The sequence below is a fragment of the Macaca thibetana genome, chromosome 7, assembly GCF_024542745.1.
Source record: "Macaca thibetana thibetana isolate TM-01 chromosome 7, ASM2454274v1, whole genome shotgun sequence".
NCBI classification, from domain to species: domain Eukaryota; kingdom Metazoa; phylum Chordata; class Mammalia; order Primates; family Cercopithecidae; genus Macaca; species Macaca thibetana.
Window position 1 is genome coordinate 116,413,538 of NC_065584.1, and position 19,583 is coordinate 116,433,120.

The following is a 19,583-nucleotide window of genomic DNA, read 5'->3' on the forward strand; positions in this document are numbered from 1 at the left end:
CCTAGAAAAGCCTTTCCCACTCCAAGATTATAAATAATGTTCTACTATCCCCTCAGTATTTTAGGGTTTTATTTTTAAAATATTTATGTGTTTTATCAATCTAGGATTTATTTTGTTTTAAATGTTAATATACTTTTATAGTTTTCTAAAATATACATATGAACTTCCCATGTTTCAAATTTAGTCCTAGGTATTGTAAGTCTTTTCTTGCTCTGATGGATGCCTGTTTTAATTATTATTTTATACTGAAGAGGCTTCTCGCCGCATGTAAGACTTTTCGCAGTTTTTTATTACTTGCATCGACCTGTACAAGCAGTTGAATGTACGCCTGAATCTTTGATCCCATAGTTTGTCAGAGGAAATGATTATATTTTCTTCTGCTTTCCAGTATCTGTACGTCTTGTTTTGTTGTTCTGTGTAGTTGCTGTGGCAAAAACTGTTAAAATAACATTGGATAATGATGTTTCGTTAAAGTAACATTAGATGATGGTGTTTCATCACCCACCTCTTGCTCCTGAGTTTAATGAGAAGCTCTTAGTGACCCTCCACCAAGCGTACTGCTGAGAGACGGTTTCTATTAGCAAATCTCCCCATTTGCTGAGCTTCGTAGAAGGACACAGGACAGCAGACCCAGCAGGGACAGCATCTTCACATCACTGGGAGGTCCCATAGCTCCATTTCCCTCTCACCCACATGCAGTGTTCACTGCCTGCGTGGGGGAGACTCTCACTGAAAAGCCACAGTTCACTTTTCCATCAGCTGTTTTTACAATGCTTTTGTCTTCACGGAGGCCCAAGGCCTGCAGGCCACCACACTGCTTCCCCGATCCAGGCATCCTCCCCAGCACAGGAGATGGCCACAGCCTTCCATATCCATCTCAACACTGCAGTGTCCGAGAAGAGGAAGCAGTGACATGAGAGGACAGAACTTTTGGGTCATTTTTCCAGGCACACATGCGTCAGCCCAGACCCGATGTTACCCTTCACTCACATCAAGGATTTACAGGGAAAAGGGTTGACTAACACTGGAATTTTTTAATACCCTTGTTTTATTCCTGGCTTTCACAGGATTGCTCCTAATGGGTTACCATTTAGAGTAATGTCTGCCGTCAGCTTCTCCCTTTATTAGTGGGAGGTATTCGCTTCCTTCCTGGCTTTCTAAGATTTTTTTTTTAATCAAGATGCATGTAAATTTTATCACCATCCTTTTAACATCTGTGAAGATGATCATATGGCTTTCCTCCTTTAGTTTATTAATGTAGTGATTTGCATTAATGGATTTCCTAACGCAGAATCACTTTGCATTGCAGAAGTAGGCAATGGTCCTGGTGCTTTGAAGGTATATATTAGGCTGCATTCACTTTGTTAATATATTATTTAAGAATTTTGCATCAAAATTAAGAAATGAGATAACCTACAGTTTACCTTGAGGTGCCCTCTTTGTCCAATTTCATCTTAGAATTATGCATACTTTAAAATGAAAGTGGAAGAATTTGATTTGACTTATGCTCTGAAACAGTTTATATAACCTGGGAATTATCTAGGTTTATTTTAATTTGGGGGAGGTAATTTGACTACTTTTAACATTTTTTCCCATGGTCATTATGTTATTCGTGTTTTATTTCTTTTTGGGGATCATTTTTGTTAATATCTTTCTAACATTGTATATTTCATCTGGTTTTTCCAATTTGTTGTTATAAAGCTACAGATAATATTCTTTTACGGTTTAAAAATAAACATTTAGCAAATCTTTAGAGATTCAAAGTAGATGAATGGTTGCCTAGAGCTGGGGGTCTTGGGAGGAAATGGGGAATTTGAGGAAAGGGTTGACTATGTATGTTTTTATTTTATTACCCCTTTCTACTTTCTTAATGCATATATTGTTACTTTTCCACCTTTTATAGTTGAGTAACAGTAATAATACTGTATAGATTGGCGTTATTAACACACAGTACTCTTGTGGACTGAGTTCCACTTGGTTTGTAATTTTCATTTTTGCTTTTCTCTTTAACCTGAATCATCGCTAAAACCGATGTTCTTAACTTTTTAGGTAGTTAGACTTTTTGGTTTTTTACTTTCCTTTTACTGTTAATTTCTAATTTCATTGCATGAGAGCATGTGGCCCCTAATTTCTACTTTTTACAATCCACTAAAATTTTCTGTAACTTTGTATAGGAATAGTTTTTAGATGTATTTTGTGGGTTTTTGTTAAATACAACAAAACACACATTTCCAGCTTGTTGGGATCAAAATGTATTCACATATTTGTGTGTCTGTGTGTGTGTTCGTGGCGAGAGAGCTTCTTACAACATAAGCTCAGCCATGTGCTTCCCACTGGACACAGAGCGCTATCCAGCGTCCTCACCGTGGCCTGTGAGTGCCTGCTTTCATCTGGCCCCTCCAGCTTCACTAGCCTGCAGTGGAACCCCCGGGCGCCCCGTCCCTGCCTTGCCAGCTGTGCTGGAATCTCAGGGTCTTTCTACTTCAGGCTGCTCCTGCACGCTGCACCACCGCTGTTCTTCCTGCCAGCTGGTCTCTCTAGGTGGCTCCTCTGGACCTGTAGGTTCCAGAGTCAGTGGGACATCCATGGAAGGGCCTTCCCTCAGCCCTCTGTCCAAGGGGCTCCCCACCTCTGTGGTTCTGTGTCTGAGCATTCTGTCTCTTTGTCTCCAAGCCCTGACATTTCCCCATCATTCCCTACGTGGCAAAGCAGCACAAGGGAGAAGGCCGTGTCTGTGCTGCGCCTTGTCCCACATCCAGGGCCTGGCGCCATTCCTGGAGGGGAGCGCGTGAGTGAACCAGTGAGTGCCTCCCAACTGTTCCTGTCTGAAGAGCCCCTTAGGAAATTAAAAAGCCATTTTGGGATTTCAAGCAAACATGCTGTTTCACTTAAATTAATTAGAAAAGAGCATTATTCATTTTCAAATGCCCCTTAAAATGCCTCATTATGTTTTAATTTGAGGTTCCATGTGCATTAAAATATGACAGCAACAAAACTTTCTTTAAAAAATGGATTTTTAAAAAATATATATGCTTTTTAATTTAAACAATTATTTTGGCCAGGTGCTCACGCCTGTAATCCTAGCACTTTGGGAGGCCAAGGCAGGCAGATCACTTGAGGTCAGGAGTTGGAGACCAGCCTGGCCAACATAGTGAAATCCCATCTCTACCAAAAAATATAAAAATTAAGTGGGAGTGGTGCCATGCACCAGTAATCCCAGCTACTTGAACTGGGGGCAAGGGGGCGCAGGGGGTACAGCAGAGGTTGCAGTGAGCCAAGATCGTGCCACTGCACTCCAGCCTGGGTGACAGAGTGAGAACATGTCTTCAAATAAGTAAATCATACAAATACAAATAAAACAATTTTTTAGAGACAAGGTCAAGGGTCTCACCTATTGCCCAGGCTAGAGTACAGTGGTACAGTCATAGCTCACTGTAGCTTCATACTCCTGAGCTCAAGTGATCCTCCCACCTCACTCTCCCGAGCAGCTGGGACTACAGGTATGCACCACCACACCCAGCTGATTTTTAAATTTTTTGTAAGGGGGGTGGTGGTGGTCGGGGACGGGTCTCGCTGTGTTGCACAGGCTAGCCTTGAACTCCTGGCCTCAACTGATCCTCCTGCCTTAGCCTCCCAAAGCACTGGGAAATAAACTGATTTTTAATGACCCAATTATTTCAGTTCATTCTGCAGAAGTTTGGGATTTCCCATCATACTTTTCTTACTGTATTTTTAAATGAAAGCATAACAGAGGATGCTTTTAAAATGCAATTTAATGTAGTATAATGCATTTTATGGCTTGATGAATATTTGCTTTTAAATGAATAGACACTATTTTCCCTTTCTTTTAAAATATGAAATAAAATAGTAATAGATTCTCATTGTAAAAGATGCGAGAAATACACAAACTGGAGCAAAACAAAGTCTCCCTCCTCTCTCTGCCTCCTACTCCCTACCACACAGGCAATTGCTTGATGATGTATCCAGTTTTTATGTATGCACATATAGATTTATGTACCTGTGTGTGTACACATAGTCACACAACTTTATAGTTTTATTTTTAAGCAAATATGCTTATACTGTATGCATTTGTCTGCAATGTTTTCCCTACTCAAAGTTCCATATCATACATTGCTGTATATCTAGGGGACTGCTTCATCTTTGAAAGGCAGCAGAGAGTACTTTACCCCTGCTGAGAAGCAGTTAGCCCATCCCCTCTGTTTTACTATTGCAGGCCTGACCTCAGTGAATTCTTTTTCTTCTGGTAAATTTAGATATTGTCAGGCACTCATTTCATTATAAAGAAAACAAGCAAAATCTTCATTATGATAGTATTGAGTGAATTAAAGTATTTTTCCTACTTAGTATCGTCAAAGAAACTAGAGATTTGGGTGGAAAATTCCATTAAAGGTACATATTTAACACATTTTAATATATGTTTGGACATAAGCTTAAAATGTGCTCTTTGATATTTGTATACAAACCTAATAGTGACTGCTGCACGTTGACGATGATGATAAGATGGTCGCTAACTTTCCTGAGCCCTTGCTGTGTGCAGGGCGCTGCTTGAGCACACTCCATACGTTCATTCATTTACTTCTGACAGCTATGCCTGGGAGACAGCTAGGGAATCTGAGACCTTGGGAGTTAGGTAGCTCTTCCAAAGTCATGCAGCTGGCAGGTGCTGGCATGAGATTCCAACCTGCGCTGTTAGCCACTCGCAAGTCATTACATTCTGGCTTTACAGTGCATCTTAGTCTGTCGTGTGCTGCTATAGCAGAATACCACAGACTGGGTAATTTATTTTTCATATTTTGGGAGGCCGGGAAGTCCAACATTGAGGGGTCAGCATCTAGCCAGGGCCTTTTTGCTGCATTATCCCATGGCAGAAGGTGAAAGGTCAAGAGAGGGCCAAAGAAAGAGCAAGATGTTGAACACACAGCCAATCAGCATTAATCCATTCCTGATGGTGGAGCCCTCCTGACCGAAGCACCTCCCATAGGCCCTGCCTCCCAATGCTGTTGCATTGAGGATTCAGTTTTCCTTTTCTTTCTTTCTCTCTTTCTTCCTGAGACGGAGTTTCGCTGTTGTTGCCCAGGCTGGAGTGCAATGGCGCGATCTCGGCTCACCGCAACCTCCGCCTCCTGGGTTCAAGTGATTCTCCCAGCCTCAGCCTCTCAAGTAGCTGGGATTACAGGCATGCGCCACCAAACCCGGCTAATTTTTTTGTAGTTTTAGTAGAGACGGGGGTTTCTCCATGTTGGTCAGGATGGTCTCGAACTCCTGACCTCAGGTGATTCGCCCGCCTCGGCCTCCCAAAGTGCTGGGATTACAGGCATGAGCCACCGCGCCCAGCCAAGGATTAAGTTTTCAACACATGCTTTATGGGGAGCTCTTCAAACGATAGCACAGAGGACTTTAACTCTAGAATTATACCAACAATTAAAAGAGAAGGAGAGCATGAGAAGCACCAGACAGTGGAGGGAAGGAATATATCTTATTTATTTTTGGGAAAAGTCATTCTTTGAATAATAAGAGAAACTGTCCCATACAGAGAATTTTAAGGAACGTAAAGCAGAGATTGTGTGTCACAACAAAGAGAGGCAAAACTAATGTGTAGTTTTGTATGAAGTGTGAGCGCTTCCTTGCTGGCCATGCCAAGCATGTAAACGGGAAAAGTATTTTTTCCTGTAAGTAAACAATAAAATGATTTCTGTTGTGCTTACCCATTATTACACCAGTGTTTTTCTGACCCTAAGTCCTTTTTAATTAGATTCATCACACTGCAGGGACAACATGATATATCCTTGTCAGCTGTGTATCCTTGAAAGCCTGGTTAGCCTTGATCCCAGCTGTGTCTGTGATCTGCACACTAATCAAATGTCTCTCTCGACTCGCTCCAGGCTTTGTGGATACACGTATTTACCTATGTCCCCTCAAATTAAAGAGGGGTGTCCCTGGGAGATCTGACACCTGGCTGAGGGTTTTGATGGAAACTGATTGCTGCCTTCTGCCTCCTTGTCTGTTTATGTTTCTGATTGGTGAACTTGACCTCAGCCTCTTCCCTGGTGTGTGTGCCTCAAGTATGATGCATGGTTTCCGGGAGGTGAAGGCCAGAATGCAGCCCTATTTCTAAAAGTAATTAGCAAAGGACTTTTTATACAACCCAGGGGAACAGGTGTTAAAAAGAAATACAAGCATTTGGTGGCAAGGGAAGGAGGCATGATGAGTTTGGTTTTTGTAATTTTCACCTTATCCTTATTTCCAAGTCTGCCTGAGGCATGTGTAAGGGATTATGGTTCCCTCCCCTCGTGTGGCATCAGCATCTCCCGAAGCAGGAGTGTGCTGGAGCTGCCTTGTGTTGGCTTGAGAGAGTGGCTTATTAAAAGGTTAGTTTTTTTTCAAAAAACAAAACAATTTTATGTCTCTTTATTGACATGTAAGTCATTGATATGGTTTGGATGTATGTCCCCACCCGAATCTCATATTCAATTGTAATCCCCAGTGTTGGAGATGGGGCCTGGTGGGAGGTGATTGGATCCTGGAGTGGTTTCTCATGGTTTAACACCATCCTTCTTGGAGCTGTCGTCGTGACAGTGAATTCTCATGAGATCTAGCTGTTTAAAAGTGTGTAGCACCTCCCTCCTCTCTGTCTGGCTCCTGCTCTGGCCGTGACAGTGAATTCTTATGAGATCTAGCTGTTTAAAAGTGTGTAGCACCTCCCTCCTCTCTGTCTGGCTCCTGCTCTGGCCGTGTAAGACATGCCTGCTTCCCTTCACCTTCTGCCATGATTGGAAGCTCCCTGAGGCCTCCCTGGAAGCAGATGCTGCCGTGCTTCCTGTATAGCCTGTGGAACTGTGAGCCAATTAAACCTCTTTTCTTTTCTTTTTTTTTTTTTTTTCTGAGATGGAGTCTCACTCTGTCACCCAGGCTGGAGTACAGTGGCGTGATCTCAGCTCACTGCAACCTTCCAGGTTCAGGCGATTCTCCTGCCTCAGCCTCCCAAGTAGCTGATACTACAGGCACGTGCCACCATGCCTGGCTAATTTTTTGTATTTTTTTAGTAGAGATGGGGTTTCACCGTGTTAGCCAGGATGGTCTCGATCTTCTGAGCTTGTGATCTGCCCGCCTTGGCCTCCCAAAGTGCTGGGATTACAGGCCTGAGCCACCGTGCCCAGCTCCAGAAGAATACAGTCATGTATCACATAATTCACCCATTTAAAGTGTACTATTCAGTGGTTTCTAATATATTCACTGATGTATGTAAACATCGTTGCAGTCAATTTCACCTTAAAAAGCAACCCTGTACTTTAGCTCTCACTCACCTTCCTTGCCCCCATCCCTGGGCTACCACTAGTCTACTTTCTGTCTTTATAAATTTCCTGTTCCGGACCTTCATATGAATGGAATCACATAATATGTAGTCTTTTATGACTGGCTTCTTTCTTAGCGTAATGTTTTCAAGGTTCATACATATTGCAGCATGTATCAGTACTTCATTCCTTTTTATGTCTGAGTAATATTCCATGGTACGGATTAACCACATTTTGTTTATCTTCTCATCCGTCAGTCGACATTTGGGTTGTTTCCACCTTTTGGCTATTATGAACTGTGCTGCTATAAACATTTATATACAAGGTTTTATGTGCACATGTTTTCGTTTATCTTGGGTATATCACTTTTAATGGCAAAAGCCACAATTACTTTTGCGTCAACCTAATACCTCGGAATAGACTTGCCAGGTTACTTGGTAACTCTAGTTGAATCATTTAAGAAAGTGCCAGACCATGTCCCAGAGCCGTTGGTTTTGTTTTGTTTTTTTTTTTTTTTTTCTTGAGATGAAGTTTCACTCTGTTGCCCAGGCTGGAGTGCAGTGGCGCGATCTCGGCTCACTGCAACCTCTGCCTCCCAGGTTCAAGCAATTCTCTGCCTCAGCCTCCTGAGTAGCTGGTATTACAGGCACCCGCCACCACACCCAGCTAATTTTTGTATTTTTGGTGGCCATAGGGTTTCACCATCTTGGCCAGGCTGGTCTTGAATCCCCGACCTTGTGATCAACCCACCTCGGCCTCCCAAAGTGCTGGGATTACAGGCATGAGCTAACACGCCCAGCTGCTCTTCTTTATCTCGTTTCCTGAGGCAGGAATTAGCTTACTGTTTTAAGAGCTTTCCTTGTTTCTTATGTAAGCATCTAGTGCTATAAATTTCCCTGTCAGTATTGCTTTAGCTGCACTCCACCTATTTTGATATGTTGTGTTTTGTGTCCATTCAGTTCTCTTGATTTTTTCTTTGAGGCTTTCTCTTTGATCCATGAATTATTTAGAACTGTGATGTTTCATTTTAACATGTTTAGAGACTCTCTTTAAGGTAGCAAAGAAAAGCTAAGTTGTGGCCAGGACTTTCATGTTAAGGACAAGCAAGATGACAAGACAATAGATAGCAACCACACAGATATCTTACAGCAAAAAACGGTAAAAGAAGGAGTATACAAAATATCACAACCTGTAAACGGGACCAATCATTATTATAGTGCTTTTGGAAAACAGAAGCTTTCCTTATTATTTTAAATGTTCTATAATGATGTCAAGACTACAGAACCATCTGTTTTATGACACTTTGAAAAGATTCAGCCGGGCGCGGTGGCTCAAGCCTGTAATCCCAGCACTTTGGGAGGCCGAGACGGGCGGATCACGAGGTCAGGAGATCGAGACCATCCTGGCTAACACGGTGAAACCCCGTCTCTACTAAAAAATACAAAAAACTAGCCGGGCAAGGTGGCTGGCGCCTGTAGTCCCAGCTACTCGGGAGGCTGAGGCAGGAGAATAGCGTAAACCCGGGAGGCGGAGCTTGCAGTGAGCTGAGATCCGGCCACTGCACTCCAGTCTGGGCGACAGAGCGAGACTCCGTCTCAAAAAAAAAAAAAAAAAAAAAAAAGAAAGAAAAGATTCACCGGTTAGGGTCTCCCCTGCCACCTGGCTCAGGCAGAGCCATGTCTCGGGGTGGCTCCTGCCCACACCTGTTGTGGGACATGAGGAAAAGGTCCCTCAGGCTGGAGGACCCGTCCCAGGTGTGGGGCCACTACCTGGGAAGAAGATAATTTATCCAAAGATTAAAACTTGAAGCAACCCTAAACTATGCATGATGGCTGTGTTAATACAGTCTGTTGGAATGACACTGGAGAATATATTTTATCTGGCTCAGATGACACCAGATGAGTAATTAGTAACCCCTACAGCAGAAAGGTTTTGACAGCAATCCGTTCAGGGCACCAAGCAAACATATTTAGTGCAAAGTTCTTACCTTGCACAAATGATAAACAGATTGTATCCTGCTCTGGAGATGGAGTAATATTTTATACCAGTGTTGAGCAAGGTGCAGAAACCAACAGACAATGCCAATTTACGTGCCACTATGGAACTACTTATGAGATTATGACTGTACCCAGTGACCCTTACACTTTTCTCTCTTGTGGTGAAGATGGAACTCTTAGGTGGTTTGATACACGCATCAAAACTAGCTGCACAAAAGAAGATTGTAAAGGTGATATTTTAAATAACTGTCCATGTGCTGCCACATCTGTTGCTATATGCCCACCAATACCATATTACCTTGCTGTTGGTCATTCTTACAGCTCAGTACAAATATATGATTGGCAAGTGCTGGGCACAAGAGCTACAGGGAATTATGCAGGTCAAGGGACTATTGGAATGGTTGCCCGTTTTATTGCTTCCCATCTTAATAATAAGTCCTGCAGAGTGACATTTCTGTGTTACAGTGAAGATGGTCAAGAGATTCTTGTTAGTTACTCTTCAGAGTACATATATCTTTTTGACCCGAAAGATGATACAGCACAAGAACTTAAAACTCCTTCAGTGGAAGAGAGAACAGAAGAGTTACGACAACCACCAGTTAAGCGTTTGAGACTTTGTGGTGATTGGTCAGACACTGGACCCAGAGCAAGGCCTGAGAGTGAATGAGAATAAGATGGAGAGCAGAGTCCCAATGTGTAATGGATGCAGAGAATGTCTGATATGTTGTCAAGATGGTTCAAAGAAGCAAGTGAGGTTGCACAAAGCAATAGAGGACGAGGAAGATCTCGACTCAGAGGTGGAACAAGTCAATCAGATATTTCAGCTCTTCCTGCGGTCTCATCAAGTCCTGATTTGGAAGTAAGTGAAGCTGCAATGGAAGTAGATACTCCAGCTGAACAATTTCTTCAGCCTTCTGCTTCCTCTACAATGTCAGCTCAGGCTCATTCGATATCATCTCCCACGGAAAGCCCTCATTCTATTCCTTTGCTGTCTTCACCAGACAGTGAACAAAGGCAGTCTTTTGAGGCATCTGGACACCACACACATCATCAGTCTGATTCTTCTTCTTCTGTGGTTAATAGCTCAGATCCATGTCACTTGACGAGCAACAGGGTGCATGCAACAGGAGACGCGCTATGCCCATCCATCCATAGCTTTATTGCAATGCATAAACAAAGCGCTCTCACACCTTTCATAGCATTTCATTTTGATTATGGTCTTATAGTCAGTATTTTGTGGACTAAATTACAATAGGTGGTATTGTACACAAAAGGTCTTTTTGGCCTATGCAAATTATTTTCTCTGTAAGCTAATTTTTACCTTTGGCCCTTGATGCCAACTTTGAACTCTCTCCGTATAACAAAATTATAATGGATATAAGCTATATCCATTTTTTAAATTATAGATATCTGTCATTAAATTGTGTAGAATTGTGGGTGTGAGGTTAACACTACCTCATTGCTTATGTAGGATAAGTTATTTAAACACAGTAATATTCTGTATTACTAGATCGCCATAGTAATGATACTTGGTTTTATGTCTCACTTATATGATAGCCAAATTCCTGATAGCTTTAACTAAAGAGTACAGTTACAAACCCAGAGGTGAACTCAAAAGCTATCAATCAGAAGCTCCCACTTCCACTTGTACTTTTCAATGTGGGAAAGGTATTGAGTCAATCTCCAAGCCTTGAATAGAGCCTGATGAAATAAACAGGTTACTTATTTATCAAACTTTATTACTAGCAGATCAAATATAGCACAGAGAAGGATTAGTAGAGGAAGACATTCTGACATGAAGGGACATCTGAAAAGGTTGGAGATAGGAAGACTTCAAAAACGAAAAAGGCTATTTAGTGTTAGGGCAAATGGTTTACTATCTGAGAACCTCAGAATTTAATGAAGTATTTTAAATATATTGTGACAAAGTATGATAAGTAATCTTAGTTAAGTCTTTAAGAATAACTTAACACGGGCCGGGCGCGGTGGCTCAAGCCTGTAATCCCAGCACTTTGGGAGGCCGAGGCGGGCGGATCACGAGGTCAGGAGATCGAGACCATCCTGGCTGACATGGTGAAACCCCGTCTCTACTAAAAAATACAAAAAACTAGCCGGGCAAGGTGGCGGGCGCCTGTAGTCCCAGCTACTGGGGAGGCTGAGGCAGGAGAATTGCGTGAACCCGGGAGGCGGAGCCTGCAGTGAGCTGAGATCCGGCCACTGCACTCCAGCCTGGGCGGCAGAGCGAGACTCCGTCTCAAAAAAAAAAAAAAAAAAAAAAAAAAAAAAAGAATAACTTAACACGATATTCACTTTCTCTATTTTAAAAAGCAGATAGCTGGACGTGGTGGCACACCACCTATAATCCCAGCTACTTGGGAAGCTGGGACAGGAGGATCGCTTGAGCCCAGAAGTTTGAGATCAGCCTGGTCAATATAGCAAGACCCTGTCCCTTAAAAAAAAATTAATTCACTGGGTGTGGTGGTGCATGCCTGTAGTCCCAGCTACTAAGGAGGCTGAGGCAGGAGGATTGCTTGAGCCCAGGAGTTCAAGGCTCCAGTGAGCTATGATTGTACCACTGTACTCCAGCGTGGGTTACAGAGAGAGACCCCCATCTCTTAAAAAATTTTTTTTAAAAAAGGCAGATGATTGCCTTTATATATTTTACAAATGTTCCTTTCAAAAACATTTTTTTTTAAATTAGCACTAAAGCCATAAGATTTGGTTGGCTGAAAGTTTACATGTTAGATAACTCATATGTCAGCAGTAATGCAGAAATTAAATATTGCTGTATTACTTATTTGGTGTGAAATAGATCTAATTTAAACTGATTTCTTAGAGAAATATTCAGAAACTAATTGTAAAATGAATTAGAAAACTTCCTTTGTACTTCTGATCTTAAATTATTTCTTTTGGGGCCAGGCGTGGTGGCTAACACCTATAATCCCAGCACTTTTAGAGGCCGAGGTGGGCAGATCACCTGAGGTCGGGAGTTTGAGACCGGCCTGGCCAACATGGCGAAATCCCATCTCTACTAAAAACAAAATTTAGCTAGACGTGGTGGCCCACGTCTGTAATCCCAGCTACTCAGGAGGTTGAGGCAGGAGAATCCCTAGAACCTGGGAGGCGGAGGTTACTGTGAGCCAAGATTGTGCCACTGCACTCCAGCCTGGGCAGCAAAGTGAGACTCCGTCTAAAAAAAAAAAAAAAAAAAAGAAAAATTATTCCTCATGGACCTGAGATGAATTTCTGATCTTAAATTACTCTTTATGGACCTGAGTTGACCTGTATTGCTATAAGGTTTTCTATTCTTGAGAAAGAATGAATGAATTGGTAAATTGATTTGCAAACTAAGGAATTAAGCATGTTTTATTTTGATATGTTTATTATAGAGGTATTAACAGTGAAGAACAATTATGTTTTGCCTTTAAGGCAAAACATAACTATAGCATACTATATTAGACTACTGTTTATAACTACTCTATAATTAAAGGGTCTTTTACTAAGGATACATGGATATAAATAATATATCACTATCAGAGATTTTATAGCCAGATTTATGTCCTAGTTAATCACATACAATTATTTTCATAGCATTATGTCGAATATTATATTCAATTTAAGTTGATACTTAATTTACATATGATATGGGATATGAGAGGAAGAGAAAAATTATGATTAAATCCCAGATTTTTTACATCAATGCCTGGGTAGGGTAAATGGTAAGGCCATTTACCAGGGTTGAGTAGCTTGGAAGTAGAAATCAGGTGGTTCTTTGTCTTTTTGGCTATGTAAAGTATGATATGCATTTTAGTCATGTGAGTAGAGATGCTCTGTAAGAAGTTAGTTTTGAGTGGCTTTGGCAGAAGCTGCCTCGTAGGAGACTATCAGAAATGTAGCTTTGTAATAAGATCTCTGAGCAGAAATGTTCTAATGGTGGAAAATGTATCTAATTAATTAAATTCTGAGTTTTTACATACCTTTTTGTTCATCAGCATTTTAACTTTTAAAGTACTAGGAACTTCACATTGCAGGCTCACATTACCTAAAGATAACTTCTAAAAGTTAACAGAGACTGCCCACCACCATTTGTCTCTCCTAGACTAGTGGAATAATCCCTTTAGTAGTCTTCTCACATCCACTCAGGCTATAGTTTATTCTCTACCAGCAGCCAGAGTAAAACTTTAAGGTGTAACTATAACCATGTGATGTGATTCATCTGCCTAAAACTTTTTTTGTTGTTTTGTTTTTTGAGATGGAGCCTCGCTCTGTCACCCAGGCTGGAGTACAGTGGCGCGATCGGCTCACTGCAAGCTCCTCCTCCCAGGTTTACGCCATTCTCCTGCCCAGCCTCCCAGGTAGCTGGGATACTACCATGCCCGCCACCACGCCCGGCTAATTTTTTGTATTTTTAGTAGAGACGGGGTTTCACCATGTTAGCCAGGATGGTGTTGATCTCCTGACCTCGTGATCCACCTGCCTCGGCTTCCCAAAGTGCTGGGATTACAGGTGTGAGCCACCGCACCCGGTCCATCTGTCTTAAACTTTTTAATTGCTTCCCATAGCCTTTCAAAAGAACCCAAATCCACACCTTGGCTTACAAACCCTACATGACTTGGTTTCTGTATCAATAATCTCATCTCAGGCCACTATGCCATCATTCACTAAGCTCTTGCCAAACAGACTTACTTTCATTTCTTTTAACACTCTAACCTCCTTTCCCTTTCAGATCCCTTGTACATGCTGTTTCCTCTACCAAAACTACTTTTTTTGTTGAGCAACTTCTACTCATTTTAAAAATTCACCAAGATAGTACTCTCACAAAAATAACTTCACAATGTCTAGTAGGTCTCCTCTTTTCCTTCCTTTGTGACTTGTTATTTTTCTTCATTGCATTTGTCAAATTTGTAATCATACATTTATTTAGGGGATTGTTTAATATCTACCTTCCTGCATATTCTCTAAATATTTTCATTTACTGTAATTTTCTCTGTGCCTAAAATCATACGTTATGTGGTAAATAATATTTGTTAAATGAGTGAGTAAATGAATCAATTCTTTAAGCAACTAATTATTTAAGAGCTGTAGGGATTACTTCAGCTTGGGAGAAATGTGATCAGATTTGCATATTGGAAAGATCATTTTGGCAACATTATAAATGATTGACTGGAAAGAGTAAGATTGAAAATGCCAAGAACATGTAAGAGGCCATTGCTATAGTCCACCTAAGAGATTATGAGGGATGCAACCTAAGGCAATAGTAGTGAGAAGTGGGAATGGACAGATTTTAAAAATAGTTGAAAGGTTGAATTCATGGGACTTTGAGACTAAGTTAGAAATGAATGAGAGTATGATATCCAGGTGTCTTGGTAGGATGATAATGAACCATCAGCCAACGTAGAGATTTTAGGAGGAACAGCTGATTTGAGGGGAGAAAAAGGTATGTGAGTTTTTTTTTTTTTTAATGTTAAGTTTGAAGTGTCTTTGGATAGCCACATGGAGAAATCTCATAGATGATTGAATGGCTATATGATGCTGGAAGTCACCAAAGTGGTCTGAGGTAGAAATAAAGAGAGTTTATAGATAGGAATTGAAACCATGGGAGTGGATGAGATTGTCTAGAAAAAGAGAATGGAGTGAGAAGAGTAGAGTCCGCACTACAGGAGCAAGTAGAGAAAAGGATCAAGCTAATGAGACCAAACAGGAATGATCAGAGAAGTATGCAGGGCAGAAAGAATGCCATATCTAAAGCCAGGAGAAAAGAACTGCAGGGAGGGACAGGTTAGTAATGCCACGTGAAGCAATGATACCAACTCCTAAAAGGTCTGGGAAATCCTTTTTTAAATTTGGCAACATGATTGCTTTGACATTTTAGTTTGAGATATGATGTAGTGAAGGCAGGAAGCCAGATAGTAGTGGTTTGAGGAGAAAGGTTTGGGGAAAAAGGTAGAGACATTGGAAAATGCTCATCATCACTCACCATCAGAGAAATGCAAATCAAAACCACAATGAGATGCCATCTCACACCAGTTAGAATGGCAATCATTAAAAAGTCAGGAAACAACAGGTGCTGGAGAGGATGTGGAGAAATAAGAACACTTTCACACTATTGGTGGGAGTGTAAACTAGTTCAACCATTGTGGAAAACAGTGTGGCGATTCCTCAAGGATCTAGAACTAGAAATATCATTTGACCCAGCCATCCCATTACTGGGTATATACCCAAAGGATTATAAATCATGCTGCTATAAAGACACATGCACACGTATGTTTATTGCGGCACTATTCACAATAGCAAAGACTTGGAATCAACCCAAATGTCCATCAGTGACAGACTGGATTAAGAAAATGTGGCACATATACACCATGGAATACTATGCAGCCATAAAAAAGGATGAGTTTGTGTCCTTTGTAGGGACATGGATGAAGCTGGAAACCATCATTCTCAGCAAACTATCACAAGAACAGAAAACCAAACACCACATGTTCTCTCTCACAGGTAGGAATTGAACAATGAGAACACTTGGACACAGGAAGGGGAATATCACACATTGGGGCCTATTGTAGGGAGGAGGGAGGGGGGAGGGATAGCATTAGGAGATATACCTAATGTAAATGATGAGTTAATGGGTGCAGCACACCAACATGGCACATGTATACATATGTAACAAACCTGCATGTTGTGCATATGTACCCTAGAACTTAAAGTATATATAAAAAAAAAAAAGGAATTGAAAGATAGAGCAAAAATAGTGTCGGGTATAGGGGATGGTAGGTTCAAAACTGAGCATGTTTACAGAGTAAATAGAAAGATTGTGTGTTCAAGATGTAAGGGATAGTTGATGTCACCAGATACGCTATTATTTCAAAATTTTAACCTATATCAAGATTCTTGTTCTCAGTTTTACCATAGAGAATGGAAAAAGTAGTACATTTAATAAGTTTCCTTTTTGAATATATCTCTGACTAATGATTATTTAAGCATATTTTAAATTTCTTTTTCATACTTTTAACGAAACACTAAAGCTTTTTGAAAATTGATAGTTCAGTTTTATATTTATGTCACAAAATATTTCTTCACCATCTTCCAGGTGCCCAAGTGATTTTATATGTTGTTTAATTTCTCATAGCATTTTCATAGATTTCTTTATTTGGAAGGATTACCAAGGACAAAAATGTTACTAATAAAAGTTTTTTAATTAAAAAAAAGAAAAGAAAAGATTCACCAATTAAACTGTCAGACCGATGATAGCTAAGGATATAGTTATCTGGCAATGTTTGCATTTTTTTATATTTGTGATCTATTTGGGCTTTGAATCATTGTTGAAGTCATGAGCATAAAATAGTTCATATATTATTTAGTATTTTACAATATTTTTATACATTTCTAATATTTTAAGTTCCTCTGTATGCAAAGTCTGTTATCTCACTGATAATTTGTATGTTTTGACTTTTTTTCCTCTTTTTGATTGGGCTTCTAAATTAATAATTTAACAGTGTATTACTCTATTTATGACAGTGAGAGTCCATTTTCTTTTTTGGTTATGGTAAAATATAAACAGTATAAAGTTTACTAAATTAACCATTTTAAGTGTACAATTCAGTGGCATTAAGTACATTCACATTGTGAGAAACCACGACCAACATCCATTTCCAGAACTTTTTCATCATCCCTAATAGAAACTTTATATCCATCAAACAATAACTTTTCATTTCTCTGCTTCCCCAGCCCCTGATAACCAATATTCTACTTTCTCTCTCTATGAATTTATCCCATTCTAGGTCACTCATGTAAGTGGAAGCATACAGTATCTGTTCTTTTTTTTTTTTTTCTTTTTCTGAGACGGAGTCTTGCTGTGTCGCACAGGCTGGAGTGCAGTGGTATGATCTTGGCTCACTGCAACTTCCACCTCTCGGATTCAAGTGATTCTCCTGCCTCAGCCTCCTGAGTGGCTGGGATTACAGGCGCCCACCACCATGCCCGGCTAATTTTTGTATTTTTAGTAGAGGCGGGGTTTCCCAATGTTAGCCAGGCTGGTCTTGAACTGATCCAGCCGCCTCGGCCTCCCAAAGTGTTGGGATAACAGGTGTGAGCCACTGCGCCTGGCACAGCATTTGTCCTTTTGTGTCTGGCATCTTTCACTTAGCATCATGTTTTCAAGTTTCTTTTTTTTTTTTTTTTTCCCTCATCGGTAAGTTTTGTCTACTTATGTTTATGAGAGATGTTTGGTCTCAGTCCTGTTGACTTCTGTTACATGCGGTGTGATTAAAATTCTCATATCTTGGCTCAGAACTGCAGAAATGTGTTCTTCATTTTCTGTAACTGACTTCTACTTGGCATGTAGAAGTGAGTTACTTCTGTGGCCACTGATTTAGAAAAATTGAATTCAGCTCTTACCACTGCACAGTGGTTCCCCGTTTACCAGTTTAAAAGTCTCCTCAGGATTAACTTTGTCTCTTTCCAGAGGGTATTCAGCCCCTCCACTCCTCTTTTCCTTCCATCTTCTCCTTTTCTCCCTGGTGGCGGCTGGGTGTGGGGGAAGCAGATTTAGCCTCACAGCAGTGGGAGGGTGGGAGTCCCTGTTCTGTGCTCTGTCCTCCCAGCCCTTTCTGGCCTGCAGTGACGACCCAGCTGATGAGCCTGATGACCCTTACGGACCTTGGGTGTAGGTGTGAGGGCAACATCGCAGACCCTTGCACCCTAAATATGCCGGCCGCTCCTCCGCTTTTCCTGCCTTGCTCCCCACCTCCTGTAAACTCCAGGTGCCTTAAAGACCAGCCTGCAAACACAGGGCACAGATCTCCAGATGCTCATAAACATGTTTCAGATTTCTGGGACCCAATGACCTTTGTTTGCTATTCTCAGCCTGGTGGCAGAGCCATGAGGGATCTGGGCACCTGAAAAGGGCCCCTGGCTGAATTCTATTCTAAGGAACTATATTCCAGTCCTAGCTCCCTCTTCCTGCCTGTTCTCTGTATTACTGTCCCTTTCTTTTCGGCAAATCTGTTTCTTGGGCCACATCCCGTGTCATTCCCCCTCCAGCCAGTCCTCCAAGCCGCTGAACCCAGAGCTCTTCCTCCTCTGAGTGTCCAGCGTGGGGCTGTGGCAGTAACTCAGGAGACATCTGCCGAAGGGTGATCTGGGCAGGATGTTCACAGCAGACTCTGCTCTCCGTGTGTGACAACCTAGTTTGGTTAGCTGAGGTCATCTGGTTAAGCATTTCGTGATTCTGTTTGTTACTATTTTAAAAAGGCACTTTTATTTGAATGAGCCAATATTGTTGCTGAATCTGTCGGGACCACAGGTTAAGAAAGTGGCACATTTTGGAGGAGGACCTTAATTTTGAGACTATCACATTTTTTCCAAAGCCTGTTTGAATTTCTTCTTGAGGGGGTAGCCACCTCTATTACCAGCACTCTGATCTCAGAATTGAAAGCCTCAGTCTCCAAGCCAACACCAATTATGTCGCCAGGGTCCTCAGAAGAGCCCCATAGTAACCAGGGCAACCCTGATTTAGCTTCCTCATCCTGAGTAATGAATTACAGGAGGACATAGCCTCAGGCTGGGGCTGCTGGACGGTCTGGCTTGAAGTCTTCATCTCTGTTCGCATTGTTGCCCAAAGGCACAGCTTTTTATTGTACTAATCACAGGTCAGGGATAGCTTTGGCCTCTCTCGGCTTCATGGGAAATTTAGCATTTGACAGCTATTTGTGCGTTGTCATGATGGCCCAGAATTTTTCCCTTTGTAGGAACATCATTCTGTTTTCATTCATCTTCATGAGAATTTGCTATTATTATAGATAAAGAGATTCCATGGCAAAAACCATGGAATGCAAGTTGACTCCAAACCCCCAAAGTTTCCCAGCAAAGTACACATTCCCAGCAAAATAAAAATTGGTATGTTTTAAGTAAGGTAACAGTGGTTCCATAGAAGTATGTATCTGTCCATAGTGTACATTCACTCATGCTTTGATGCAGTGGATTAATACATTGTACAGAGGGAGCGCCCCGTGTCCAGCATGTTCTGAGTGCTGGGAACATGTCAGTGTCAAGATGACAAGTCCTGGAGACAAGACAAGTCCTGGCTCTGCTCCCTTCTGGTGAGCAGCTCGGGCTCCAAGGAAAGACGCGGGGAGCTGCCATGGACGTGGCCAATACCTGTCTGAGCACCTGGCCTGCAAGCCGAGGCCTAAAGGATGCAGAGAGGTGGTTAGGGACAAGGCCCCGAGGCTAATTTCAGTTTGGAGAACAGGAAGGCGGGGGTGAGGCGCAGGGG

The 19,583-nt window shown here is 41.6% G+C and overlaps 1 protein-coding gene and 1 pseudogene across 2 annotated transcripts in view; both read left to right on the top strand.

Moving 5' to 3' along the window:
- ENTREP2 (endosomal transmembrane epsin interactor 2) overlaps positions 1-19,583 on the top strand; it is a 449,210-nt gene that overhangs the window by 334,111 nt on the left and 95,516 nt on the right. The gene's annotated exons all lie outside the window — the stretch shown is intronic.
- LOC126960116 (DDB1- and CUL4-associated factor 6-like) lies at positions 7,155-11,278 on the top strand (annotated as a pseudogene).